This window comes from Tiliqua scincoides, chromosome 5, assembly GCF_035046505.1.
Source record: "Tiliqua scincoides isolate rTilSci1 chromosome 5, rTilSci1.hap2, whole genome shotgun sequence".
NCBI lineage: Eukaryota > Metazoa > Chordata > Lepidosauria > Squamata > Scincidae > Tiliqua > Tiliqua scincoides.
The window spans coordinates 25,700,366-25,721,633 of NC_089825.1; the positions used below are offsets into that span (position 1 = coordinate 25,700,366).

The window sequence follows — 21,268 nt, forward strand, 5'->3', positions numbered from 1 at the left end:
GGATAAACTGTAGACTGTTTTAAAATGTGCATAATCGAGCTAGCCTTTTGTCTATGTGTTTAAAAGACCTTTAAACAATGAAAGTGGTCATGAACCTAAATGTGCACCCTGTACCAATTTGACATGTAATTAAATTAAAATCATAGATTTTGTTCAAAATGGCTTGCGTCATTATTGGCAGTTTTTAGACAAGAAATAGCTCCTTGTATACCTCTTTTTGACTTTGTTTTAATTTTAATTCATATAGTAGAATTTCTGTATTTCTGTTCTATGTTCATCTGGGAGAAGTTTTTTTAAATGTAACCCTATCTTCAAAATTTGCTGTAACAACCTGTCCTATGGGTTAAAATAAGATGATTTGTATACCTGTCTGGTTCATCTTCCTCTTGTGGAGATCCCAGAGTTACATCATAGCTAATGTTTTCCTGCTGGGCAACCAATCGTTTTGTGTAGCTGTCATAATATTAATTTGCTATACCTTTCACATTTGGGTCGAGGTCATTATCCGATGGCCTGCTTGTATTACCTCTGCTGGGCAGGTTAACTGCTTGAGATCTCTTATCTGGATGAATGTTCGCCAACACTTTTGCAGCTCAGTGACATTGGCTTTTTATTATTATCCATAGGTCAAATACAGTCGAATTAGTAGTGCTATGATTGATTACAAATTGTCTTCCTGTTCATAGATGGAGATCTTCCAAATGAAGAATGTTTTTAAAGTACTTAATAAAAACATCATCATCAATATGATGAGGAGGAGGATGATAGAAGAGTACTTTTTCCAGTCATTGTTTTCTCTTTGCCACTTTGAATGCCCACTTTAGAGATAAAGCGGGATATAAATTTGAAAATAAATAAATAAAATAATTAAATATTTCTTATGAGGAAATTCATTATTGCAAATTTGAATAAATTATTTAAACTGTTCACTTGTATTGCAAATTTCCTTCAACTTTTATTCACAAAATTTTATAGATGGCTTATTATTTAGACGCATTAATGTGTGGATTATTGCTTTTTTTATAAACTTCATTTCATTGAGCAAGTCTTAAAATATTTTAAATTTGTTTATATTTCTTGAACAAAAATTGTTTATGCCTTTGAAATGAAACAGAGAAATGGAAAATGACCAAACAGTTACATGTGCTCCACCCCTGTCTAAGTGGACATTCTGTTTTCATCACTGGCTATTTAAAACACAATCCATGTGAAGTCATGTTAAAATCTATGGAGAGGAGTTGCACGTTTCAAAAACTAAGACAAAACTAAATGTGCTACTTATTGCACAAAGTAATAACATTTAATATTTGTATAATACCCATTTAAACAAGCAATACCTTTAAGATAATATCATTGGGAAGCATGACTCAGTGGCCCCTTTCAAGTACAATGTCATTTTCTGTCTGTGTCCTTTGGGCACTTTTCATAATACCTGGAAAAATTATTTTAGCAAATTAGATAGCTGATACTGAGGGCTTATTGTCAGACTCATGGGGTTAAATCTCTTGCCACAAATGTACACACCCCCACTTTTCAGCGCCTTGAACCACTGCTAGCATTGTTTAGATAACAGCCATACACATCTGTAAAACTTTCCAGAACTGATAATTTCTTGAGCACTGTAATAGGCCCTTTGGTCCATAAAGCACTATATAATTTTCATACAGAGTGGTTTGGCGGATGGGGGAGAGCCTCATGGGCACTGTGGATAAGTCGTTTATTTTATATCAGACTGAACTAGATTGCCCTTGCCTGTCACATTCTTGAGAAATAACTGCTGGATGCCATTCTACCAGCATGGTTCCAGTTTTTTCCCAGCACACTTTTCATGTAGCCTTTTAATCTAGGTCTTGTCATTGAATGTTCGCACTTGATGTATTTAACCCATTATTGTAGAATTTTGCATATAGGCATTTAGATCTGACTCAAGGGATTAACTAACATCCCAGTAGCTGATGTTTAAAAGAATTTTAACAAAATTTAAGACACGGGTCTCAAAACAAAAATGGAATATTACTTTGCAGTAGGCAAAGAGCAGCTTCTTTTCATTAATTTATGGAGAATGTGGGTTTGGGGTGTTGCGAGGTTGCTAGAAACCTTAAAGCCATTAAGGATTTACAGAAAATATAAATTTCTGTATCCAAAAGTTATCATAGTAGTGTATCACTTAAAAATTGTTCACAGTTACCTTTTGGTAATCTTTTCTGTATCAAGTGAATTTTTCAATCATTCATTCTGGGATAAATACATTATCTTGGAGAGGTTAGGTTAATGCTGGTTTTAACCTTTTAAAGCCCTACATTGTTTGGATCCAGTTTACCTCCACCCATCTGAACCTACCTGGGCTTTGAGATCAGCTTCTCAGGCCCAACTCTGCAGCCTGCCACTGTAATGTATTTGGTTGACAGGTACCAAGGATAGGGCCGCTTTGTGCTTTGGAACACCTCTCCTGCCGTTCCTGGGGAGATTTACCAGGCCCTTTTTTCTTCCTGCTTTTAAATGGACTGTAAAAATGTTTTTATTGTACAAGGCTTTCATTGATTGGTTTTAATGTGATATATCTGCTCTGCTATTTCAGTTTAATGGAGTTGGAATACTTGTACTGGAATCTTTGATTTTTTTTTTGTATGTACTGTTATTAATTCACAAAAAGATACCTTATAATTGTAAAATAATTGGATCCATTTTAAAATACAAAATTATATTTAGTTTATATATCTGGTATTAATGAATTAACAGCACACTCCTACGTTCCATCTGTCTTCAGTGGACAGGAAAGTGTCCTGTGACTGAAGTCTAAGTAATGTAGCAAAGCAAACTCAATATCATTTTTCTGCTTTAAATGACATACAGTCTGGATTAAGTCATAATAAATAAGGTGGTTTCAGGTCTTGGCATGTTGCAACCAAGTGGTAAAAGTCTCTTGTCTAGGAAAGCACCCTTCCTAGTGCCAAAAGGAGGAGTCAGAATAAAAATGTCATTACTCATAAGCGTAATTTATTGTTGGCAGTGTAGTAACCGAAATGTGTGCAATAAATCATACATCTTCACATGTCCTTTTGAAGTGTCAACGTTCCCAACCTCCCTTATACTTAATAAGTTATTAGGAGGTGGAATTTGAACAAACCATTCCTAAGGAAACCCCTTTATCATTGCTTGCCAAGCTGATATGTCTGCCATCTCTGAAAAGTAGTAATAGCTACTGAACTGTGGCAATCCGTTGCTTTCAGCACAGAGGAATGTATTTTTCTACTCTTGTCCAGTACGTGAAAATACTGTATAGTTCACACCTTTAGTAAGTTTTCGCATGCTCTGTTTTGCTGAGACATTTGTTAGTCAGCGGCAATGCTGTCAAGGTAAATTTTTATATTACAATTTCATGTGGGGTGCCATTTGATAGGCACAGTGGTCAGTCTATGCAATGGCCATAACATTCCTTTTTAACTATAAAGATCCTGTTTGGTATTATATATGAACAAGTCTAGGCTATTTTTGGTGGTATTTAAACCAGTTAACATTTTTGAGCAAGACTAGCCACCATCCAAGTCTTCCATTGTACCTAGTATTCGTGGGCAGAAAATAGACTTTGGTATGTACACTGAGGGTGAATTTTTGTGAATGTAGAAAACAGGCAATTGAAATATTTTCACCTAAGAACTGGTGTTCAAAATATTTCAAAAGCACTTCCCCATAGCACATAAACTTAAGACATAAACATTGAAATTTGTGAAATGTTTTGGTTAGAATAGCAATATATTTTGACACATAAAAACTCTCAAATTATTGCTTTTCTTTTTCATTTTTGATCAGAACTTGCAATTCTGTCTTTAATATGGCTGCTCCTTGAAAAAGAGAATCCAGATTTGATAAAACTAAGGAAACAGTAGCTGTCTTTAAATTGTCCAGTAGGAGCATAGCAAAAGGCTTTACAATGAAGCAGTTACAATGTGGTAACTGCACTAATAATTGTGTTTTATTATCCATTACTGGTAACTACCAGTGGCAGCAGTGCCAGAAGGAGAAACTCTCAGTCTGGATGCAAAGAGCCATGCAAGCATCTACACATCTCTGAAACGGAGGTTGGGAAGCCACAGCAGTGGGAAGCCACTTCAGAAGCTTATCAGCCAGAGCTTCTTAGTCTCTTTGTCTTTCTCCTGTGTGTTTGCATGAAGGGGAAGGTTGTCTGGCCCCATGTGGTAGGTGGATAATTGCAATGTCTGTCCCAAAGTGTATTATATACTTATTTGCATAAGCTTATACTAGTTTTGTATCCATTGGCTGTGGATTAGATTCCTAAACATCAGTTGAGGAGTTTTCATTCCATTTAATATTATATATACTTGGTGATTCCAGTGCGTTGTCTTAATTTATTTTACTGCAGTGTGATTGTTTCTGAAAGACCACAATAGCAAGTAGCTCATAAGAATAATCCTTTTCATGTACAAGAAGTATGTGATCCAGGATGCTAATATAATATTGTCCTTTCTATTGATGCTTAAAACAAAGCTTTCTCTTAATTCAGCATTTCACTTAGCTTGATAATTTCTTTCTTTTAAAGTATCTCTCTGTGGACAGAGGATTGCCAAAATCTTCTAGATTTTAGAGAAATATATTTTATTTCTGTTCCTGTTTGATTTCCATTTTCATGCCAAATATTTTTCCATGAAGTGCCCCCCCCCTCAAAAAAAACCCAAAATCTTGTTGTGGATAATCTTGAATGCTTTTTAAAGCAATCATAACTATTATAATGTTTGTCTGAAAATAATAACTTATGATTAAGACATTCCATGACTTGCTGAAATTCTCTTTGATTCTTCCTTCAGCTTGCCCTTAAGTCTTAGACTGAGTTCATTTGTTACAGAAGTTGAAAAACTTGTTCAAACAATTGCATGAAGCCTACAATTCCTTTCCTGATGATATCAGGATTTACATACAGTACTAGCTTCTCTTGATCATTTTTGCAGCAGAAGCATAGTTGCATGGGGTAATTCAATGGCACATCACATATTTAAGCCCCAAAGTAAGAGCAGATCTACAAGTTTGGAAAAAGTATGTCATAGTTATCCTAGGATTGCACAGCAGTTTCATAATTCAAATAGGGGGATGTCACAGAATTCAGGAGGTAATGGGTGTTTAACACTTTTATAGTTTTCCACTGAAAATTACCCCCAAAAGCTGCTATGTACTTACTAGAGCAGGTGTTTTTTCATGTGGAAGATCCCAATTTCAGTTCCTGGAATATTCTGGAATGGCGGGGAAAGATCCCTGTCTGAAAGTGTGGAGAGCTGCTGCCAGTCTGTGTGCAGTACTGACTTAGATGGACAATGGTCTGATTGGTAGAAGGCAGCTTCCTATATTTATATCTTCAAATATTTTAAGCATTGGAATACTTTCTCAAGAACCACTCTGTGAAACTTTTGCCTCTGACCCAAACACTTTCCAAAGCTAGACATCTACTGTTTGTGAAACAGAACATTGAGAATAAATTAGATTTTCAAAACAACCTTGTAGCGCTACCTCAATACTAGCTATTCGACTGTCTCAGAGTCCAGATGAGTGGCATGATGATGGCAGACTGCATAGAGGGGGCTCTCTTGCAAAGGCGGGGGCTTAAGTTGTTTGTGCCCACCTCCCTGAACCAAGCAACCAAAGTGCCCCGCCCCATTAACATCCAGTGCTATGAGAAATGTAGATGCTAATTATGGAGGTTTGATTTTTAAAAAAGTAGGCATGACCAAACAACTGAAAATATCATACTATTGAGATACGAGTCAAAATCACAATATTGAGATATGAGTACCTACACTTTTTCCTAACTGAATGTATTGCACCTATTTTAGCGTAACAGATTGTATTTTTGTAAACTTATACAAAAAATTATATTTTTGTAAGTTGCCACAAATGTAATTAGTAGGACAATTACAAAAGTAGAACTGCAACAGTTAAACAGGGAGCTTTTGAAGATGCATTGCATTCAACAGTAAGGTTAAAAAATAATTGATCATGAAGATTATCCCCAAGTCCTTGTCTGAATTGAGATGTGAATCCAGGAAAACAGAAATTCAGAAAACAGAAATTCTATGTTGTATCAACTAAACAATATTACTCTAAATGTAAATTCTTTAAGGTTATGATTTTTCAAAATTTTGCGATTGAAAACTGGAAGTAGGTTGTGAAAAAAATAAAGTTTTCTGAGGCTTGGGAAGCCCTGCAGAGGCTTCTGTGGGGTTCCCCGCACCCCTGGGAGACTGCTGCTGCTGGAGAATAAAACAAAGCCCCTTTCGTCCCTGGCTGCAGCATGATCACATTGCTGCAGTCCGCCTTCCCGACAAAGACTTACTGCTACTCCCAAACTCCCGGAGTGTTTGGGAACTGCTGGTGTAAATCAATTCGTCCAACCCAATGCATTTAAGTATAAACTGATATTGGCATTCAGTTGATAGGTTGGACCCTACAAGTAGGCTTCATGCTAAGCTGGGTCTGTGTGTGTGTGGGGGGGGAGGGTTCTTATGGCAGCCACAGCACGTTACACAGAGATGAGAAAAGCTGCACCTGCCAAAATCACCTTTTCTGTCAAAAGGTACAGGATCCCTGATCTCCTATGCATCTGGTTACCCTAAAGTGGAGAACAATGGTCATACAAGAACAAAAAAGCTAAAAGTGGGTACTGTGTCTGAAAAGGTTGAATACTTCCATCCTCAGGGATCACTCATTTGAATGTCAAGGAGTTTTTCTGCAAGTGGGCACCGAAAGAAAACCTGAAGGGATTACACCACCCAGCCAGCTTCTGCTGCTCCCTGAGGGATAATAGGTTGCCTAGGCTTTCATGAGTGTTCATTTGAAGAGCTTAAAGTATTCAGTTGTACAGCTGTATGTAAACTGTTAAGACAACCACAGCAGTTGAGTAGACAACATAGTTGACCCTTCTCCTTTCTACCTACACTGCTGGGAGAATAATGTTTGCTACGTCCCACCTCTCATCAACCCCTTTGAAAATTATCTCACAACAGTGTATTTCCTCTGTTAGCTGAGAAATCAGGGAATAACTGGTTTTTCCTCCTACAAAACAAGATTGTCACATTTAACAATGCTGAGTAGAACATTTGCTTCAGTTACTACCATTTGAAATTCAGTAATAATTATTCCTGTTAGCTTATGCTTTTTTTCTTTTTCTTTAACTGAGCCTTACAAATTGTGTCTAGCTTATTTTCAAAATAGGGATAATTGTAGAAAATTAAAACAAAACCTATGTCTGCATAAAATTAAACCCAAGTCAAACTGTGCCTGTAATAGCTGCATGTTAATCCCTGGTAAACAATGGTACTGAATAAAATGCACGATTTCGCATTGGACTGGAATCCTTAGCCACAGCTACACTATAATCACTATCCATTAACTCTGCCTCTCTGCAAATGTTCCTATGGCTGTGAACAGATACTTAGCTAGTAGGCAGCTGCCTGCCATGATCCTGGCCTGAGGAAAAATGGCACAGTCGAGCTACCACCACTCCATGTCTTAATAAGCACAGTGGCATTTGCTTGTAGAGTTAGAAACATGGAAATGTGTGTAGCCTGTGTATTTGTGAAACAGAAATATTTATATATATGGTGCACTTGTTTTGAAACCTGCTTTTTATATAGACGTAGAAGTATGACAGTGTGCTAATAGAAGAATATAGGTATCAGTATAATTTATGAGTCTGTACCATACATCTTTGTGGGAGAAAGAGTGGAAGCAGAATTTCTGAGAGGCTGGCCAGGTTTAATTTGTGTCTGCTTGTATTTAGCACTTAAGGTTTCCTACATTCAGTTTGCTCAGAAGCGTGATGAAGTGCTCCTTGCTTCTGCCTCAAATCAGAAATGCATGAAGTGTAGCTACAGAGATAATACATTCTCCCCAAAGGCTTTGGCTGAGCAAATTAGGTGTCAATGGGGTGCCTGCGCAGGCAGTACTCTCTCTAATTAGTCTCTTGAGCCTGGTTGGTGGCGAGAATAAGATGATCTAATCAATTGGTCTGTGTCTGATGGTACGTGTAAAATCCTACCAGGCAGAGCTGTCTCCCACAGGTCACTCACCTGAACAGCAGGATTGCTCATTTTCATTTTTCATCTCTTCCATCACATGATGCTGACAGTTGGTTTTAAGAAAATTGAATTAAAAAAAAAGAAAAGAAATACGGTTCATAGGGCATGTGGGTCAGAACGAAATTGCATTATGGGTATTGGTGATCCAATTCGTTAACATGTGTGTCAAAAGACCTGCGAGAAGTTCTTTCCAAAAGACCTGTTTTTGTCAATAATAGAACAGTTTTTCATAGTTTCCCAAAAGGTGACTTCATTAAAATGTAAGCAATAAAAGAATGATTGCCCAGCACGTTAGAGGGAGTGGCATTTGTGCTTAATATTATTCATAGAATTTAATTAGAAAGTCTGTGTCGCATGCAGGGGAAGCATGGCATCCCCCTTTGTTATCTCTTTCCTTTCTAAAAAAAAAAATTAAATTGTGATTGGGGAACCAGCAGCCAAAGTGATTCTACGCCAGCTGTATTGTTAATAACATTGAGCCCTGAGTGTGTTCAGTATGCTAAGACATTGTGTGAGACCTGTCCTACCCCATTTCTTAGAATATATATCCAAATTAACTGTGCTTAGGAGAGTTAAGGCATGTGCAAAAAGAAGCTTGTGTTCCCTGCATTAATTTCATTTTTAAAAGAAAAAGAGGAACAGACCTTTAGAAAATAGTGACCCTATATTCTTCCCCCATACTTTGCATTTGAATTAATATTTCAAATCAAAAACTTTTGTCTCTTTTCTGTTCCCCTTAGAGTAGCAGCAACCATATTTTAAAGTTATTGTTTGGCTGATTATTTAAGGTGAAGTCAAATACAGCTGCCTTTAATTTGTGAGAAAAGGAGCTTTGTATGGCATAGGGTTTCTACCCAAGATGGAAACACAATTATTTTGGTTCTTCAGTTTTTCAAATTCATTCTGAACATGCCTTTTTTTCCTGATGTTGAAGAAAATCAAACCTTGCCCCTCCCCACTCGAATTTCAACATGAAAATCCATTTTTAAGGGAGTCTGTTATTTGTCAGAAGGACTTTGAGGAACTCTGGAAAAGAGCCTTCATGTGCTCTTGGGAAATCAGAAGTAGTAAATACTTTATTTTGCCGCAGTTGCTTTTATAAGCAAAGATGTAACTGGAGGCCATAAACACCATCTGCAAAGATTCCAAGAGAAACTGATTTTGCCTGATCAGGAAAATAAATTGACTTGATGTTTTTTTTCTAAAATGGATTTTTTTTTTTTTAATAAAGAAGCAAGATTGCAAACAAGTGGAGGACTGTACAGTAGTGTTTAGGAATGCTGAAATCAGATGTTGGTCTCTTGAGACCTGTGTGATGGATAAAATCTTGGATCCTGTCTTGGCATCTAGGGTCCCAATCCTATTCAACTTTCCAGTGACAATGCAGCCACAGTGCAGCCCTGAGATAAGGGAACAAACATTCCCTTACCTTGAGGAGGCTCCGTGACTGCCCCACGGAGCAGGATGCAGCACAAGCTGGCACTGTTACATCAGCACTGGAAAATTGGACAGTATTGGGCTCTAGTTTGGTCCATTTCCTTTCCCCCAGGTACCTGTCATTTCTGGTAATGCATTCTGTTGCTCCTTGTTCTGGAAAACTTAAACTGTGTTGCATATGCTCTAAAATGTGTGCCACCCGATCACTACCCTAGCACTCATAGTTCTAAGGATCACCTAAATTAAAAATAAATCTTCTTGACATGCTCCAGAATCTTTCTAAGAAATTGTTTTTAGTCTCTGTATTCATTAATAAGCTGCCATTGTTCTTTCTGTGCCTGAAAGTGAGAGCCCTAAACCATGTGCAGCTTACTGGAGCATTTTAGGTATTTCCCTCCCTCCCCCCCCCCCCAACTCCTGGGTTCAGCCTGTATTCCCAATAGATGCTCTCTTGAAATGTGGTGTGGTGTGATGGTGGTTAACAACAACATTTTAACTCCCTTTGAAGTTTATGAAGCATACATGGTTCCCTTCCTCCCTCAACTTTTATCCTCATAACAAAGATAAAACCTGTTGAGGTAATTAGACTGAAATATAGATTCCTGCAACGCTGTACAGTGAGCTTCATGGCTGTGGATCTGGACTGAAGGTCCTTGTCCACTACAAGTAGCAATTCTACAGTTTGTTCCTTTAGCTAGCCATTCCTAAAATTAAAAAAAAACAAAACCCTGAAACTCAACAAGGTAATCAAAGCTGTAGTTTGAACTCATGACTACTTATCCTCTCCCCAGTCTTCCATTTAAACTGGTTTTCCTCTGCTATGTTCATCTGTACACATCATCTGCTATTATCTTATTTATTGTATTTGTATTCCATCCTTCTTCCAAAATATTAAAGATGGCATACATGAGGCTATTTTGTTTTATCTTCATATTAGTCCTAAAGTAAATTAGGCTAAATACGAGTAGTAAGAGGATTACCCAAGGTTTGAACCAGGGTTTCTCATATCCCACCTGGCTTTCATCCTGGACATCTGAAAATGTGTACTAAATCATGTCTTGTCTTCTTATTGATTTGTTCTATGTAAATATTTAAATGATCACTTGTGTACACAGATGTAAAACCAGTTGCATGTCACCAGCAATACAGCTGACTGTCTTTACTTCAGGAAGAGAGGGCAGTGCCAGCAGAGCTCTTTTTTATTGTAGAAAAGGGTAATTCTCATATGGCCGCATTTTTCCACCATTAACCTTGTATGCTTATTCCACCAAACCACAGAACTCTAGGAAATATGCTTGCTGTTTGTTGTTTGATCAATGTCAGCAAATGAACTTTCATTCCAATGAGGCTGAGTGGGCTAATTTTGTCTTGTTTGTCCTCACATGCAGAAAGTTGTAATTGGATATTAAACAGCTAAAGCATAGTTCAATATCCCCTGCTAATAGAGCACTAAAGCAACTTTTAAGTGGTGGTCTCTTATATTTAACAAGGAATAACTGTCCCTATTCGTCCAGCATAGTGTCTTTTTCCAGTGGCTGTGGGAAAGGGAACATAAGAACAGCCCCACTGGATCAGGCCATAGGCCCATCTAGTCCAGCTTCCTGTATCTCACAGCGGCCCACCAAATGCCCCAGGGAGCACACCAGATAACAATAGACCTGCATCCTGATGCCCTCCCTTGCATTGGCATTCTGACATAGCCCATTTCTAAAATCAGGAGGTTGCACATATACATCATGGCTTGTAACCCATAATGGATTTTTCCTCCAGAAACTTGTCCAATCCCCTTTTAAAGGCATCCAGGCCAGATGCCGTCACCACATCCTGTGGCAAGGAGTTCCACAGACTGACCACACGCTGAGTAAAGAAATATTTTCTTTTGTCTGTCCTAACCCTCCCAACACTCAATTTTAGTGAATGTCCCCTGGTTCTGGTATTATGTCAGAGTGTAAAGATCATCTCTCTATCCACTTTATCCTTCCCATGCATAATTTTGTATGTCCCAATCATGTCCCCCCTCAGGCGTCTCTTTTCTAGGCTGAAGAGGCCCAAACGCTGTAGCCTTTCCTCATAAGGAAGGTGCCCCAGCCCAGCAATCATCTTAGTCGCTCTCTTTTGCACCTTTTCCATTTCCACTATGTCCTTTTTGAGATGTGGAGACCAGAACTGGACACAATACTCCAGGTGTGGCCTTACCATTGATTTGTACAACGGCATTATAGTATTAGCCGTTTTGTTCTCAATACCTTTTCTAATGATCCCAAGCATAGAATTGGCCTTCTTTACTGTCGCCGCACATTGGGTCAACACTTTCATCGACCTGTCCACCACCACCCCAAGATCTCTCTCCTGATCTGTCACAGACAGCTCAGAACCCATTAGCCTATATGTGAAGTTTTGATTTTTTGCCTCAATGCGCATGACTTTACACTTACTTACATTGAAACGCATCTGCCATTTTGCTGCCCATTCTGCCATAAGAACATAAGAACAGCCCCACTGGATCAGGCCATAGGCCCATCTAGTCCAGCTTCCTGTATCTCACAGCGGCCCACCAAATGCCCCAGGGAGCACACCAGATAACAAGAGACCTTATCCTGGTGCCCTCCCTTGCATCTGGCATTCTGACATAGCCCATTTCTAAAATCAGGAGGTTGCGCATACACATCATGGCTTGTACCCCATAATGGATTTTTCCTCCAGAAACTTGTCCAATCCCCTTTTAAAGGCGTCCAGGCTAGACGCCATCACCACATCCTGTGGCAAGGAGTTCCACAGACCGACCACACGCTGAGTAAAGAAATATTTTCTTTTGTCTGTCCTAACCCGCCCAACACTCAATTTTAGTGGATGTCCCCTGGTTCTGGTGTTATGTGAGAGTGTAAAGAGCATCTCCCTATCCACTCTGTCCATCCCCTGCATAATTTTGTATGTCTCAATCATGTCCCCCCTCAGGCGTCTCTTTTCTAGGCTGAAGAGGCCCAAACGCTGTAGCCTTTCCTCATAAGTAAGGTGCCCCAGCCCAGCAATCATCTTAGTCGCTCTCTTTTGCACCTTTTCCATTTCCACTATGTCTTTTTTGAGATGAGGCTACCAGAACTGGACACAATACTCCAGGTGTGGCCTTACCATAGATTTGTACAACGGCATTATAATACTAGCCGTTTTGTTCTCAATACCCTTCCTAATGATCCCAAGCATAGAATTGGCCTTCTTCACTGCCGCCGCACATTGGGTCGACACTTTCATCGACCTGTCCACCACCACCCCAAGATCTCTCTCCTGATCTGTCACAGACAGCTCAGAACCCATCAGCCTATATCTAAAGTTTTGATTTTTTGCCCCAATGTGCATGACTTTACACTTACTGACATTGAAGCGCATCTGCCATTTTGCTGCCCATTCTGCCAGTCTGGAGAGATCCTTCTGGAGCTCCTCACAATCACTTCTGGTCTTCACCACTCGGAAAAGTTTGGTGTCGTCTGCAAACTTAGCCACTTCACTGCTCAACCCTGTCTCCAGGTCATTTATGAAGAGGTTGAAAAGCACCGGTCCCAGGACAGATCCTTGGGGCACACCGCTTTTCACCTCTCTCCATTGTGAAAATTGCCCATTGACACACACTCTCTGCTTCCTGGCCTCCAACCAGTTCTCAATCCACGAGAGGACCTGTCCTCTAATTCCCTGACTGTGGAGTTTTTTCAGTAGTCTTTGGTGAGGGACCGTGTCAAACGCCTTCTGAAAGTCCAGATATATAATGTCCACGGGTTCTCCCGCATCCACATGCCTGTTGACCTTTTCAAAGAATTCTATAAGGTTCGTGAGGCAAGACTTACCTTTACAGAAGCCATGCTGACTCTCCCTCAGCAAGGCCTGTCAGCAAGTCCCTCAGCAAGGCCAGTTTGGAGAGATCCTTCTGGAGCTCCTCACAATCACGTCTGGTCTTCACCACTCGGAAAAGTTTGGTGTCGTCTGCAAACTTGCTATATAGACTGTTTTTGTACATTTTTGTTGAAGAGAACTTACTTACAGTATTTTTATTCTGCCTTTCTTCCCAAAGTTAATATATAACTAAGTATTAATATAGTTAGCTGAATTTTTAGGCGGATACGGCTTCATTGTTTATTTACAAATATTGTCCACATTCCAAATAGTTCTGCCAAGTTGGAAAAGTAGGAAAAATTTATCAGTGACCTCTTCTTTTGGACCATACCCTATATAGGATTCATGGTAGCAGGCGCTCACTTCTCTTCTTTCTAGCTTCCCATCATGCTTTCTTTTTCACCTGCTTCAAGTGGGGCATTACCAGAATTAAGAGGTAGGGGGCTATTTGGAGAATCACAGCAGGTGATAGAAAAGCCATGGAAAAAAGCAGCTGCTTTGTCTAAGGTGGTTTGAAATTGCAGTTAACAATTTTGTGATTTGAGGAAGATATCTAAATGACATTGTGTTTCTCTCCCGCTGTTCCACTAAGACTAGGTTCAGAGATGTCTGTACTAAATTTGATTTGTGTGTGCATTCTTAGTAGTAACAAGAGAGTTTCATGTTGTGTGTGCATTCTTAGTAGTAACAAGAGAGTTTCAGGTATGAACTCTTTAAGTGTGTGTCCCTTAAAAGCATATCCACATTTAATTTTCTCTTCCAGTTAGGATACATGGAGCATACCTACCAACAGGAGCTGGGTTTTTTTTTTAAATTTCTGTTGTACCCTGTATTCACTATCATATGATACACACACCTCTGTGTATCATTCAGCACTGATCCAGACAAGCTTCATTTTGGGCACAAGAGAAGGAGGTTCATGGTTGTCAAAAGGGGCAGCCAATCAAACTTACTCACTCATTGTAGGCTGGAAAGAGAAATGGCACCAGTTTTTCCTGAGTGCAATAGTCTGAGAATGTTGTACATCAGAACAGAAAAGGTGACTTTAGATCCACAGTGCGCTCACCACTCAAACTATGTTCATGAGTATGCATTCTTAGAGTTAAACATGTGAAAGTGCCTACAACCCAAGCTTTTCCTCCTGGAGGAACTTGATTTTTGGAAAAAAGGAACTCTCTGCTATGAATAGGCCTCTAGTGTTTCAAATGAGCAGTGCACCTTATTAATTTAAATCCAAATTGATATGTTATACAAGTGGCATGTGAACTTTGATGTTTCCTATGTGGTACTGGTGCTGTTTATAATTCCACTTTCCACTTAGCAAAATGATTTATCAGAAGTTGACCTGAGTTTATTTTGGAGTCTTCTATGGTTGCTTCCATGTTAATACAGACCACCTATTCAAAGATATTTGTCCCTTAGCAGTCAATCAAATATGCATCAGTAGTAAAATTAAAGCACATTCAAAAAGCGCCATGCCTCCTGGTGTCAGCATAAAAAGGTCTCCCTAAATAAAAAGGTCTTAAGCCCCCACTGCAAGGACTCTAAAGAGTGAGCTGTTCTCAATTCCAGGGGGAGAGAGTTCCACAGATGGGGAGCCACCACCGAGAAGGCCCTCTTTCTTGCCGCCATCCCCTCACCTCTGCTAGTGGCAGCACACTTAGAAAGACCCCCTCTCATGACCTGAGAGGATGGGTTGGATTGTATGGAAGGAGGCGATCCCTCAAATACCCTAGATCCAAGCCATATAGGGCCTTAAAAGTCAAAACCAGCACTTTGAATTCAGCCCAGAAATGAACTGGCAACCAGTGTAGCCGCCGAAGCAGTGGCCCGACTGAGTAGAACCGACGAGCCCAGCAACCACACAGGCCACTGTGTTCTGCACTAGTTGCAGTTTCCGGAGAGGCAGCCCCACGTAGAGCGTGTTGCAGTAATCTGATCTGGATGTCACTAGGGCATGGGTCACTGTGACCAGGTCTGAGATTTATTTTCTCAGGTCTGATATTTATTTTCATAGCTTTTAAATAGGTAGTGGAAACTGCATAATAAAAATGTACAATTTTGCTCATATTACCATGATGAGATCACACACCCCTTTCCTGAACCATTAAACATAAGGCATCTCCATCTAGTCTAGAAGGAGTGGTTATGATGGAAATTGGTAGTTACTGGTAAGGAGCCAAACTGGAAGGATTAGGAAGAGTGCATACCCGTGAAATAAGAACCCCATTAAACTAGAGAAGGTTGAGTCTTTATATGATTTATATAAGCATCTGTGCATTTTACTGAGCACTATAGGTATTTAACACATAATTTTTAAAGAATATGAAAGATGACTGATCTTGCATCAAATTAAAAAAATTTTCTATCTGGGTAATAAACACATGGGATTGATTTTAAAGTTTGGAATCTGACTCTCAGTTTGAGAAACTATTTCAGAGTGCTGGTCAGATATCTCAGGTGGGAGAGATTGGTTTCTCTGGATCTGAACAGGCTAGGGTATGCTTTGGTGTGTTTATTTAAGTTAGAAATAAATGAATAGAGAATAAGAATTGCATTGTTCTGTCGCTATTGGGACCCACATTTTGAAGTATTTCCGCTCTTAATCCTTATTGTTTTCCTCATAGGAACTAAAATCACCACACTGGAGGAGAGAAACAAATCCTAATGAGAGAGCCAAAACAAAGAAGACATCATGGCCCTATTCCTTTTCTCTCCTGATGGTGGATTTTCAGTCAGAAGAAAAATGATGCTGGCAAGACCCTCTTCCTCCCCCCCGCCCCCATTTATTTAAAACCTTGCACGCATTTAGATTCCTTGTTAATTCAGAGACTTCCATAAAGATAAGCTTTTTGCTTTCTGGTATATGGCATGTTCTTTTACTTCATCCTTTTGTGACTTGATTTTACTTAGTTTTGCCATTGCAAAATGAATGGCATCCTTGTAAAGTTTTCTGCCTTTCACCAGCAATGTCTTATATATATTAAGACAATATATTTGGTTCACACTTCCTCAGCAATGTCTGTACATAAAAGCCAGTCGTGGCATAAAACAATTTGTGTGTTCTTTGAGAGATTCCATATATTTTGCAATTTGTCAAAAGGATGTTTTTAAATTACAGTAAAGTTTGCAAGCCAGTGGTTGGAACATAGTCAGTATCTTGCAACTATGCCCATCATTTCCACTTGGAAATCTGTATGCTCCTTTCTTTAAATATGGCAATAAGTTAGAAACTCTGAATTTGGGTACTCGGCTTATGTGACATAATATAGCACATTTCAAGAGATGTCCAGTGGGGGGGATGACAAGGGGAGAATATATATAATACTAATGAATACTTTGAATAATCTAGGTCAGTGGTTCTCAAACTTCCTAAGAGATTTACTCCTGGGGCAAGTCTTTGCAGGGGCAGCAAAGCAATCCCCAGGATCAAGCCCCTGCAGGGGAAGGGGGGGCTATTTTTAAACTAAATATACGTGTTCTCAGGGTCCGGAGGGTGTGGGGAGCCCTGTGGAGTGTTTGCAGGGCTTCCCGAGGCTTCTAAATAATGAAAGTTATAAGCACGATTAAACCAGAAATTCCACTTCTGGATTAATCGTGCTTGCAACTTTCGCCATTTAGGAACTGCAGGGAGCCCTGCAAGCACTCCGTGGGGTTCCCTACACCCTCCTGACCCTGAGAGCACATATATTTAATTTAAAAATAGCCCCCCTTCCCCTGCAGAGGCGCAATACTGGGGATTGCTTCATAGCTTTCCTCTTGCCCCCACCCCTTAAAGGGAACAGGGCATCATTACATGAGCTGGTGGATCACAACCTACCAGTTTGGGTACCACTGATCTAGGCCCTTTTTAGAATAAGGAGCTTTTGCAGTTTTTTGTGGTTCTTGGTTCCATTTTTACTTTTTCCTTGTAGCTTAGATCAAAAATATTTTCTAAGAAAGAAAATAGAAAAGATGGAGAATTGTGTTTACATTAGGATAAGCACTATGGTGTAGAAACTCTAGTTGCTGAATGAGCCATTAAAAAAAAGACTCCTAGTTTTGAGTAATCATCCAAATTCCAAATATTTGCTCTTCCAAACCAAAGCATCTTTCCAGTTATTTTTGTAAGGTTCGGATGTGATTGGAAAATGCCTCTAGCTACTGCATATTCAAATAGACCTTTACCTAATGATTCAGAAATTTACAGATAAATAGAATTGTGAGTTAAGAAGAAGGGACTGTTACTTTCTTTGTCTTGAGGGAAAGGGGGATGATAGAGCCTTTGGGAGTCTGACAGACTATGGCTGTTTTTGCCTGCCACAAACCATCCCTAATATGATTAATAAAACTTGAATTCTAGGAGATAGGGAATGGAAAAAATCCAAGAAATAAATTAGATATGCTTACAGTGGGGATTTCTCAGCCACTTCACTCAATACAGAAAGCTTCTTTCCCTCCCTAATATATCCACTGCCTGAAAACACATTTATTTTTGTAACACATTGATTATAGCATCTAATGCTTTGTGAGGGAGGAATAGGAGTAAAACAGGGATATAGAACCCACTTTATAATTTCTTAAACTGATGGCATCGTTTTGCTAGGACTTTGCAGATAATTGATTTTACAGAAGGATTATTTTTCATTTCAGGAAACGATGGTAGATATTCTTTATGTTCATACAAAGTTATAAGCTGTGAAATTGTTCCTAGTAGTTGTACAGAAATTTAAAACATGTTTAAATTGCCCTGGGGGAATTTTACTATCTAAATGTTGTCAAGAACTTTTCATAAGACTATCAAAGTTACTTACTCCTTTGTACAAATTCTGTATCTGTAGGAACAAATGATCACTACATCCAACTGACCATTTTGAACATTACCCAAAAGCCTTAACTATAATTTGCTTTGAATTTCATATTCAACCTTTTGTATATGATCTTTTTTTGCCAGGTTAGGTCATATATCAAATATAGTGGATAGTTCAAAATGAGAATCTTTTAAAAACATTTCAATGCTTACAAAAATGTGAAGAATCTTTGAGCATGTAACAAAGGTTTCAATTAGGAAAATGAGGGTAGATCCCTAGATGTAAATCTTTTAGTTTTGCAGCATATGAAGGGGAAGCATACAATTACACTCCTTGTTGAATCATCTGAATTACACAGCAATTCCACTAAAGTGCTCTTTCCTGTGAGCTAAATGCTAGCACCTTACTATCCACAATAAATAAAAAGTTAAGAGCTTCTACTTGGGTTTTCTGTGTGTGCACATTATATATGCTTCCACTTTAAAAAAAAGAAAAAAAGACACTGATATTATTCAACATACTGGCTATGATAGCATAGTATTTTAGTTATCGAGAACTCTTTGGGCTAGTTTCCACTCAGATATTTTCAGTCCAAACAAGTACTTTTGGAATGATTTCCTGTAGAGTTACATGCAGAAAACATTGTGTGAAGATTTAAAACATACACTACTTTGTCTAGAAGAATTGCTGTCAATGCCTATTTCTGGATTTTTTCTGTAGAATCCATGTGGATTGTCAATTTTGATAATGTTTCACTTGTATCTCTTCACAAATATCATTCCAAAAGTATGTATGAAGAAGAAAATGTTGAGAAATACTCTGTATTTAATAAGTTACTTTTTGTTTTATTAACGGTGCAAGTTCAACAACATGAGATTAACAAAACATGGTCAGATTTTGTGCAATATAATATTTTGGACCCACAACATAAACTTGACTGGAAAAAAATTCATGGCACTGTATCTACCCATCTAAGTCCACAACTGTGTGAGTAATGCTGGCATTGCCAGAGCTTATTTCATACCTACAGGCTTTGCCCTGAAATATCTTCCAACATATTGGATATTTGTATCTGAATGCCTGTCAGATTGCAGGGCTGAGTGATTTCTTTTTCATAGCTTCCTGCATGGCCATTTCTTTCTTCTAATGACTTTTTAAGGGTCACTTAGGCAAAACCGCTCATTTCCATAATTCTGATCTAGATGTGAAGGCAGTTCAGGAGGACTTTGAACATTACATAACATAGAGGATTTAAATTTTGGGACTACCGCTACTATCAGATGTGCAAGTTTTTCTCTGTTTTGGAAATTTGCACACCTAACTGTAGCAAGAGACAGGAATGATGCACTTGTGATACTACAGTGACCTAAAGAAGAAGTAACTGTCACATACTCTGTCTCCCATTTTATGTAATGTCCAAGGCTATTCAGAGTCTTTCAGGATTAAAACCAGAGCCAAATTAATCAAGGTTCTTGAAAAGGGACAATTTGCATTTGTAGTTTTCCATGTATATCCATAACTATACACTGATCATACTTTAACTACAGTAATGTGGATATTGGTTTTCATATCTTTCCAGCATTTGAAAGATGAATGCTTTCCTATGTATGATTCCATGCAATTCTCTCTCTGTGTTACTAGAGAGCCAGCCATGCAAGTAGCAACCATCCTACTCTAATAATAAATAGATTGGACCTGTGTGAGGCAAGACAGCTTTCCTCTTCCTTACAGTACTCTTACAGATGTCCTTTCATGGGCTCAGCTGAGAAGGAAGGGGAACTGTCCTAAAGTTGTAATGAAAGTGAGAAAACTGTCATCTTCCACTGAAACATGAGATGACTCTGGGCATATCAGAAAAAGTAGGAGAAGGCTAGATGGTTTCCATAAAATAGATGTGCAAGCTCACCATATGATAGGGTAAACATTAAAATGCTATGAAACATGCAGAACATCTATGTGTTGTACTAGTATTGACATTTCATGACTGGATAATGTCCTTGGGATTATTTTACAAAATAAGGCTAAGCATCATAGGAAATGCTAATATACAATGGCTGGAGGGATATGAAGAGTTGGATCCAGTCTTCGTTTCAGTCTGTAGGAGCTTTATATAGACATCTCCTATTCGTGCTGCTTTAACTTAGCATAAATCTCACCCCTCTCAGCAGTGAGGGCACTCAGTCTTGAATATCATCTTTTTATACTCACACACAGTTGGACATGTGGTGAAAATGCAGCATATGCTCAAGAAAAAACAATAATACTGGTTTTGTGCCTAATATAATAAATGGCATTTAGACTACAGATCAGCACTGAATAGAGACACTTCATATAAATAAAATTATGTTCCATTATTTACCAGTAACCACAGCCTTCTCTCTTTTATGGAAAGGTGTGGAGGTAATTATATGTTGTTGCCTTGAAATATTCTTGAAAGCAAAAATTGAAAGGATGCACTAAGAAATTCCTAAATCCTGTTCCCATCCTCTCCTCCCCCAAAAAACTGCACTTCTGCAGTGCCACACACAAAATCTTCCCTTCCTAGGGCTCTTCATTTGAAGCACAACAAGGTGCTCTTTTCAACAGGGGTTTGGTACTCAAAAACAATGTTAATTAAATATGTTTACATAAGTGTGTGTGTCTATATATATATATATATATATATATATATATATATATTCACTCCCGTTAGAATGACAGCTTAGTAAACAGTATAGTTAACTAAATGTTGCATTGTTTGTTTCAACTTGTAATTTGTCTGTATTATGGAAGCTGTAATGGTTTGTCAGGTGTAACTGTTTTCATGTAATATGATATTGAATAAAGTATAACAGGATTACTATTCTCTTTGGTGGTTTTTCTGTTCAATTAGCAGTACAGAGTTTAAAATGCCTGAAGAACATTTAATGAGAGATGGCAGGCGGAAGCACTATGCTTAAGGGATTTGAATTATTCCCATTGGCTTCATGAAGAAATCAAGTTTAAATTATACATACCAGCATAACGTCATTCATTCATTCCCTCTTGATTTGAATTTGTAGAAGCAATGACATTTTGGACAGAAAGGGCATGAAT

The 21,268-nt window shown here is 38.6% G+C and overlaps 1 protein-coding gene across 3 annotated transcripts in view; it reads left to right on the forward strand.

Annotated features, from left to right (window-relative positions):
- CDK14 (cyclin dependent kinase 14) overlaps window positions 1–21,032 on the forward strand; it is a 348,112-nt gene extending 327,080 nt beyond the window's left edge. For all 3 annotated transcript variants that reach the window (XM_066628515.1, XM_066628517.1, XM_066628516.1), the window contains one exon: window positions 16,031–21,032. The gene's annotated coding sequence lies outside the window, so the exon portion shown is untranslated. The remainder of the gene's footprint in view (window positions 1–16,030) is intronic.
- Window positions 21,033–21,268: the final 236 nt, after the last annotated feature.